At 44.2% G+C, this 8,649-nt stretch overlaps 1 pseudogene across 1 annotated transcript; it reads right to left on the reverse strand.

Annotated features, from left to right (window-relative positions):
* Positions 1–1,850: 1,850 nt before the first annotated feature.
* Positions 1,851–2,770, reverse strand: LOC117999188 (annotated as a pseudogene). Its single transcript, XR_004676232.1, has one exon. The product of XR_004676232.1 is annotated as a 40S ribosomal protein S17-like (transcript).
* Positions 2,771–8,649: the final 5,879 nt, after the last annotated feature.

The following is an 8,649-nucleotide window of genomic DNA, read 5'->3' on the forward strand; positions in this document are numbered from 1 at the left end:
TGCCAACTTTTGTTTTTGTCTGATTATTATTATTATAGCTATCCTACTGGGTATGAATTGGTAGCTCGTGGTTCAGATTTGCATTCTCTAATGGCTAATGATATTGAGCATCTTCTTTTTTTAAGATTTCTTTATCTGAGAGAGATAGAGATAGAGGATAGAGAGAAAGTGCGTGTGAGTGTGTGTGGGGGGGTGCAGGGGGAGGAGGGCAGAGGGAGAGAACCCCCAAGCAAACTACCTGCTGAGCACAGAGTCCTACTTGGGGCCCATTCCCACGACCCATGAGATCACAACCTGAGCTGAAACCAAGAGTCGATGCTCAACTGACTGAGCCACCCAGGTGCCCCTCGAGCATCTTTTCAGACGCTTATTTCATATCATCTCTGGAGAATATCTATTCAGTTCCTTGACCCATTTTAAAATTGTGTTATGTTATCTTCTGATTATTGAGTTGTCAGTGTTTTTCATATATTCTGGATGTAAGTCTCTTATCAGATATATGATTTACAAATATTCTCTCCCATTCTGTGGGTTGTCCTTTGAAACACACACAAAATTTAATTTTACATCCTCTATCCATTTTTTTTGGTGTCCTATCTAAGAAACCTTGCCTAACCCAAGGTCACAAAGATTTACCCCCATGTGTTCATCTAAGAGTTCTATAGTTTTAGCTCATATTTAGATTTCATTTTGAGTTAATTTTTGAATATAGTGTGAGAAAGGGTTCCAACCTCATCCTTCAGCTTGTGGATATCCAGTTGCCCCAGTACCACTTATGGAGAAGACGATTCTTTCCTCTATTTGAATTGTCTTGGATTGACCATAAATGCAAGGGTTTATCTCTGGACTTTCGATTCTATTCAATTGATCTCTCCTACCACTGAACTCCTATACTGCCTTGATTACTGTAGTTTTCTAGTAAGTTTTGAAACTGGGAAGTGTGAGTCCTTTGACTTTTTCAAGATTGTTTTTGGCTGTTCTGGGTGCCTTGTATTTCCATATCAATTTTAGGATTTGCTTGTTAATTTATGCAGGAAAAGCATCTGGGATTTTGATAAGGGTTTTATTGACTCTGTAGATCAATGTGGGAAGTATTACTATCCTAACAATGTTAACTCTCCTGATCCATGATCATGGAATGTCCTCCCATTTATCTAGGTCTTTCATTTCTTTAAGCAATGTTTTGTAGTTTTCAAAGTATAAGTTTTACACTTCCTTTTTTAAAAGATAGATTTATTTATTTATTTATTTATTTATTTATTTATCTATGTATGTATGTATGTATGTATGTATGAGAGAGAGAGCTCGAGCAGGGGGAGGGGCAGAGGGAGAGAATCTCAAGCAGACTCCATGCTGAGCACGGAGCCCAACATGGGGCTGCATTTCACGACCCTGAAATCCTGACCCGAGCTGAAATTAAGAGTCAGATGCTTAACTGACTGAGCCACCCAGATGCCCCCACCTACACTTCTTTTGTTAAATTTATTCCTAAGTATTTTTTGATGCTCTTATAAATAGAACTGTGTTCTTATTTTCATTTTCCAATTGTCCATTGAGAGGGTACAGAAGTATAATTGATTTTTGTATATTTATCTGGTAACCTTATTATCAGATTGAGGAAATTCCCTTCTATTCCTTGTTTGTCAAGTGTTGTTATCTTGAAAGCGTTAGATTTTGTCAAATGCTTTTCCTATGTCTATTGAGATGATCATGGGTTATTTGGTCCTTTGTTCTGTTGATTTGGTGTTTTACAATGCTTAAACTTCTGTATTTTGAATCAGCCTTTCATTCCTGGGATAAATTCCACTTAGTCATGATGTATAAGCCTTTTTATTATCGGTGGATTCAGTTTGCTAGTATTTTGTTGATGACTCTCACATCTATATCATAAAGAACATTGATGTGTTGTTTTCTTGTGATGTCTTTGACTGGTTTTGATAACTGGGCAATAACTGACCCTATAGAAGGAATTGGGAAGTGTTCCCTCATCTTCAATTTTTGGAAGAGTTTATGAAGAATTGGTATTTTTCTTTCTTTGAATGTTTAGTAGCATTTGCCAGGGAGGCCAACTAGGTCTGAACTTTGTTTTGTGGGAAGTTTTAAAATTGCTAATCTAATCTCTTTTTATAGGATCTTCCAGTTTCTTTTTTGAATGTTATTTCCTTGTGGTTTCTATTCCTTCATCTCTGTAATCATTTACAATATTATTTTATAGTCTCTCCCAGATAGTTCTGTGTAGTTTACTTGTTTTATTTTGTCTGGTTTGGTTATTTATCATTTCATTTAGCCACGACCGTGTTTGCTGATTCTCTATCGTGGTAAATCACATTTCCTTATCTGTTTTGGGAATTTGTCATTGTTGTTGTTCAAGGTTCCACATGGTGTTTTGGAATTCATCCCAACTGTAGGCTGAGTGACCTGCAGTTTGGACAGACTGATAAAGCCCAAGAATTTCAACATTTCCTTAGTGTCAGGATCGACTCCAATGATTTCCTGATCCAGGGTGGAGATCTGAGCAACATAATCATCTCTCCTTTCTCTCTCCTCCTCCTGCAGATGGATGGAGATACCACTCACCAGGCTCCTCTCAATCCATTTCATCAGATGTTTGACATAGCCTGTGATCTTGCTGAGGGGCTTCTTGCAGGAATAACAGCGATCTCCTTACACTTGAGCTTGTTGGTGTGGGAGTCATTGTCTAGGCACATGCAGTACTTCTCAGTGGTGACCAGGCTGCTTTCTTCATGGTTTTGGTGTGAATGCAGCCCATGTTGGCGGGCCTGGTAATTATTATGAAGTCATCTTTAGTGGTGATCCACTTTGTGTACAAAAACCTCCTGTGGCCTGGGTTATAAAGTGTTCCTCCAGAAAAGCTTTGCGTATGTTCCTGAAGGGCACTCCAAAAAGATCACCAAGGGTGGGGTGCCTGGGTGTCTCAGTTGGTTAAGCATCTGACTCTTGATCTCAGCTCAGGTCTTGATCTCAGGGCCCTACTTCAGAAAAAAAAAAAAGAAGAAGACTACGAAGGAAGAGTATAAAATTCAGACTTTGCACCTGCCCCATGTCACAGGCTTGGTGGGTTAATTTCTCTTGGGATGGTATTTTTTTTTCTACTAAACACCCCAGTGAAGCCAAATTCCTCTGTCCTCCCCCTACCCCAAAAGTACTTTCTATTGCCCCTCTTACTGGCACGCAGTCTCCTGAGGGTCCCACCGGTGTGAATGGGTCTTAGTGTCTACTCTCCATCTTGCACAGGTCACAAGTCCTTATACAAGTGGAACTTAAAACATTCGAAACTCTGACCATTTGGGCCCATCTCCAGCTCCAGCACTCCCAACCCTACCCCCGACGGCCGCCATATCATCTGTCCCGGGGGCTTGTTTTGCTTCCCTTTGTGTTTTTGGCATCTGGTGTTTCCTTTTTTCTTCCCCCCAAACTCGGCTGTGTGTTAAAATATTTTTGTTACATTTTATATGTAATTTCAAGTATTTATAGCTGGGGGAATTCTGGGTTGTACAGTCTGCCAGAAGCGTGAAAGGGCCTTTGTAGCCTCCATTTGAAACTGCTTATGGTGTGATAAGTACGGGGCTAGGAGGCCAAGGATCACGTTCCCGTTTGCCTCTATCAGGAAGCAGGACCAGGCACGGCATTTCCCACTTCTTGGTCTCAGTTTTTGTTCACCTCCGAAATAGGGTGGTTGGTCTTCAAGTTCCTCTCAGTTCTAAAATTCTCGGATTTTTTTTTTTTTAAACTTCTGTCCATAGCACTTATTCTGAAGTATTCTCTAGGTGCAGTTTGGCCTCTCTGAGGAGAGGCTGTTTGCCAGAGGCCACGATAACCTGAATTCTTTACTTTTCCAAGGGCAGAAAGGGAGAGACACTTGTCTGTTGTCCTGAAAATCCCTCAGTGATTTGGCTTCATGGGGGAAATGGCTGCATTTGCAGAAATGGATCTGCCTGGCCTGTCTTCATTTGCCTTGTCTTTTATTTTTTTCCATGGGAAAACATCAGCAGAGAAAGTTCCAGACTTTCTTTTCCTGAGCAGCTTCGTTTTCTGTACTTAGCAAATGCCAAACATCGACCACATCTGCAAATTTCCTCTTTGTAAGACTTAAATTCTTGCACCAAGTGCCCAATACTTTATCTTGATAGACAAGCACAGTAAGTTCTGGAACAATTTTACCTTGAGCTGGGTTTTTTTTTTTTTTTTTTTCTTCTTGGAGGACAGACTTGGAGAAAGGCACTCTGAAGTGCTTTTACAGAAATCTATGGAGCCAGATAGATGATTCTCACGTCCTTCCCTGAGGCTACTGTCCCAGCCGAGAAGGGGAAGGATACCGGGATTGTCGAGCAATTCCCCAAAGTGAACAGGAGGGGGTGCTGAGAAAGTGGAATGTAACTGAATATTCTTTTCCACCAGGACAATTTGTCTTTCAACACTTTAATTCTCTTTCCGAGACAGCAAAGGCTTGTCTCTGATGAACATTTTTTTCTGCACCTCCTCCTTATTATGCACCCATGTTTCTGTCCATGCACCTGCCAGGTGCCACCTCACCGCAAGGGTCCCTTCAAGCTTCAATGCCCCCTGGCATTTCCAGTGAACTTGTTTCTAGAACAGCTCAGACCATCTGTAACCTTTCTCTCTATCATTGTCCCCCTGCTCTGACTCCGAATTTTCATGGATCTATGAGAGCGATAAATGAAGAGGGAAATGCAATCGTATCACTAAAAGGGGAAATATTAGCCCCGAGGATCTTGAAATTCAGCATAAAATGAAAATTTCCATTAGGCAAATGCGTGCAATTATAAATAATTAAGCAAAAACCTTGACTAGTAATTTACGTGTTTCTCCAAAAAATGTCCCTCACGTTGACATTGACCAAGAAGCAAAAGAAGGCTGAAGAATCAATGGAAACTCTGCTGAGTCCAAAAGGCAGATTTTGCCACTTAAGCCAGTTTGTAATGTCCCATTAGTATCCGATCGCTATAAAACTTTAAGCATGCGTTTGGCTATGATGTCAGGCAGGACTCTGGGCCCAGAAGTAGGAGTCACAAATTCATGGCGGAAAGAGCTTCACCATTTTAATGCTCTCAAAGGATGCGCTCACCAATTAAAAGCATGCACCCTATGCATTATTTGTTGTTTTGAGAGATCTTTAAAGTCTGCAGTTGCTATAACCTTGGTAAAGGAACAAGCAGGCATATGATGTCAGATACTCAATGCCCCTTTTCTGTTATAGGGTCTGGAGAGGAAGAAACTTGAATTTTTGGTCTCCTTTGCAATTAGGAATGACAAAATAGACACCGTCCTCACCAAAGAGACAAAGTAAATAAACAAAGGTCTGCTGAGAAGGTAAAAAGCAAAGTAGTTAGGGTTCGTTCAGGCAATTGCTTGCTTGACCCCCTAATAACTTCCTAGAAAGCAGATGGTCATGTCCATGAAAGAGGTGGATGCCATCTTGCGAGCTCCAAGCAGCAACAAGACTGGTGTCAAAGAATTGAGATTGATGTGTGGAAAGAGAGAGAATGGGACCCCGTCAGCACGTGAGCACTGAGTTTTTTGTTCTTTGCAGCTGAAAGCATTCCTAAGTGACATATATTGTAATTAAAATTTGGGAAAATTTGTGATTGTGTTGATGTCAACATATACAAAACATGATGAATCTTCAGATGAAAAATCCAAAAAGTGAGAAAGCACTTTTTGAAACGTTTAATACATTTAAATGTCTTCATTTCGGGGATGACCATATTTTGGAGATAAAACGAAAAGATCTATGGACTGCCACATAAGAATATGATTATGGAGACCAGAGCGGGGAATGTTGTTAAAATTGGGACGCTCCTGGAAAATCCTAGAAAATTGTCTTAAGAGTTTATATCCTTAAGCCACTTTTTAAAAGCACTTTTATTTTACTTTAATCAGAGAACGTAATTTTACGCCCACTTTCCAAGAAATATGTTTCTGAATCATTTTTCAAAGTTGGCAAATAAAAGCCTTGTAGAGATAAATCATCCACTTTGCTTTTGAGTCAGTCACTGTTCCCACAAAACAAACAACAGTGACAATATCCCCAGAGGACACAAAAAGGAAAGTATTCATGCATTATTAGCTAAAAGAGATGGATCCATCTCTTGGCCTATAATTGAGCTCATAATTCTTGGAAGATTTCCCCTGTATCAGTGGCTTTCTTCCAAACACGAAAAGAGATGAGATTTTTGGCACAAAGTGTCATTCGAAGCTCCTTGGGGGGTAAAACATTTGGATCTTTGATATTAAGCCGGCAGAATATCTGGGGGTCTGCATTTCCTCCCATTCTGATTGAGCTAGCCGTTGGGTTACCGAGTCGGCTCTGGTGTGTAGACTCAGGGCCTCTTCCTCCGTGTAGATACAGCAGGGGGATGGAGGAGGAGTATTTGTGCCTCGGGGCGTTCCCAGACCGTTGTAAGCCTGACATTGGCTTTGGAGTAGCTCTGGGCTCCTGGGGCCTGTCCCCATTGCCACGTGCTGACTCGGGTCTCCTGCTGCCATTGGAAAGGGCTAGAGTGTGACGACAGTGTCCCCGGTGTGGTGGGAAGGTTAGTTTCTAGTCTCAGTGATAACGGCCCCCGTGTGACTGGGAGCCAGTCACGCCGTGTCCCTGGACCTGTGTGTCCTAATCAATAGGAGTGGGGGTAGACAGTATTCCAGATGACTCTGAGGGTGGTTGAGGGGTCATGCTTTCCTTAGCGGCCCTTCTCCAGAATTGCAGCTACCTGGCCAGGCTCCGCATCGGAAGCAGCTACATAGACCAGGGCAGTCGCCCTGCTCTGGGGCTACTGGCCAGGGGGAGGCCCGGGAGGGCTAGAGCTGCCTTAGCGGAGGCTGAGAGGTCACGGGTCCCTATTCTGAGGCTGTAGCCTGCCCACCCGCCCCCTACGCAGCTGCCTTTGATCTCCAGATCGTTCCATGTCACTGTCAACAGATTGCAGCTCACCCTGAGATCAGCTGGCCTGCTTTTCACACCCACCTCAGGCTCCAAGCTTGGTTGTAAAGTCACAGGGAATTTCCACACCGCTCATGGGCAGATGCATCTCAAGTTTTGCTATTATTATTATTACTTTTTGAAGGGTGAACACTTTCTAACTTGACGTTTTGACTTTTAGCAGAAGCGACAGTAGAGAAGGGGACCAGCCACAGACGGCCGGGTGCCCAGGCTGAAACTATGCTGGGCTCCCCCGTGGCTCCCGAGCTACTCTTCTTTCTTTCTTTTTTTTTTTTTTTTAAAGATTATTTATTTATTTATTTGCCAGAGAGAGAGAGAGAGCACAAGCAGGGGGAGCAGCAGAGGGACAGGGAGAAGCAGGCTCACCGAGCAGGGAGCCCAACAGGGGGCTTGATCCCAGGACCCCGGGACCATGACCTGAGCCGAAGGCAGATGCTTAACGACTGAGCCAAATGGGCACCCCGGCTCCCCAGCCACTCTTGGCAGAAAACCACTTTGGAGGAAGTGGGACAGGCTGCTGGAATTTGGGCCCACACCCCAATCTCTGATCTCAGCTCCCTGATTCTTTCCAACCCAGTTTGGCCCACCTTCTGTGGCAGGCCCCTCACCCCCCGACCCCCCACCCCCTCTGCCTTTTGAAATCGTCGCTTCCGGCCTGGCTTTGCTGCCTGGGCTGCCAGGCAGTAAGCAAACCCTCCTGTGTCTTGTTTGCTGTGTGTCTTTGGGCAAGACACTTGACCCCACTGAGGCTTTCCCCACCATTTGAGAAACGGGAATGAGATACTGGGAGCTTTACGTACATGGCATTGACAGAGGCTGCGGCAGGCTGCTGGGACCCCCTTCACTGACGTTTCTGACGTCAGACGCTATGTCTCATCTGTAGGGTCTCACTCCAGTTTAGTTCCCCAGCGACTGCGGCCCTCCTGGGAGCCAGATTCTTGCCTGTTCGGGTGGGTCAAGGCATGACTCACCTTGACCAGCAGCTCACCCTTGAGTCACATCGATCAGGAAGCCCGGATGGATGTGACGTCATGAGTAAACACAGACAGATGAGGTGGCAGCTCTGTTTGCCTTGGAGATAAATGCCTCCACCCTGGCTGGGCCTCTGTGCAAAGGGTGAAGGACACCAAGCCCATAAGTGTTAATTCTATGCCATGACGTGTCTGTGGAGGGACTGAGAATCTCAGGGTGGAGAATAGTCCTCAGGGTCATCCTGTCACTTTGCTACAGTAAAGCATTTACTTCCAGTAAAGTGTTAGTTTGTTGTTGTTGTTTTCAAAGTCCAACCAGAGAGGCTCCTGATATTCTGCTTCTGTCTCAGCCAAAAGATGGTGGGCCCCTTGAGGGCAGGCTCAGCCCCTAGCTCCATGCCTGCTTCCATCACTGAAGACAGAATTTAAATCAATCTCCTTCCCTGTCTAAAGGAAGAGTCCCCATTGGGACTGGAATTTGCCATTTCCTTCAGGGTCACGTAATTCTTGGTTATGGGGTTCCACTGGTCCCCAGGCTCTGGCTCAGCCTGGTCAACTTGCTGGTGCGGCAGGGGCCTTTCATCCTTTGGGGGCTCCCCTAAGACCAGGCTGATGAGGCACAGGATCCGTAACATGCCCCGTGAGCACTACCAGAGCCTGAGATGGCTAGAAAGATCGGGAAAACCGATCCTTTCT

Source organism: Mirounga leonina, unplaced genomic scaffold, assembly GCF_011800145.1.
Source record: "Mirounga leonina isolate KUSES-001 unplaced genomic scaffold, KU_Mleo_1.0 Mir_454, whole genome shotgun sequence".
Taxonomy (NCBI): domain Eukaryota; kingdom Metazoa; phylum Chordata; class Mammalia; order Carnivora; family Phocidae; genus Mirounga; species Mirounga leonina.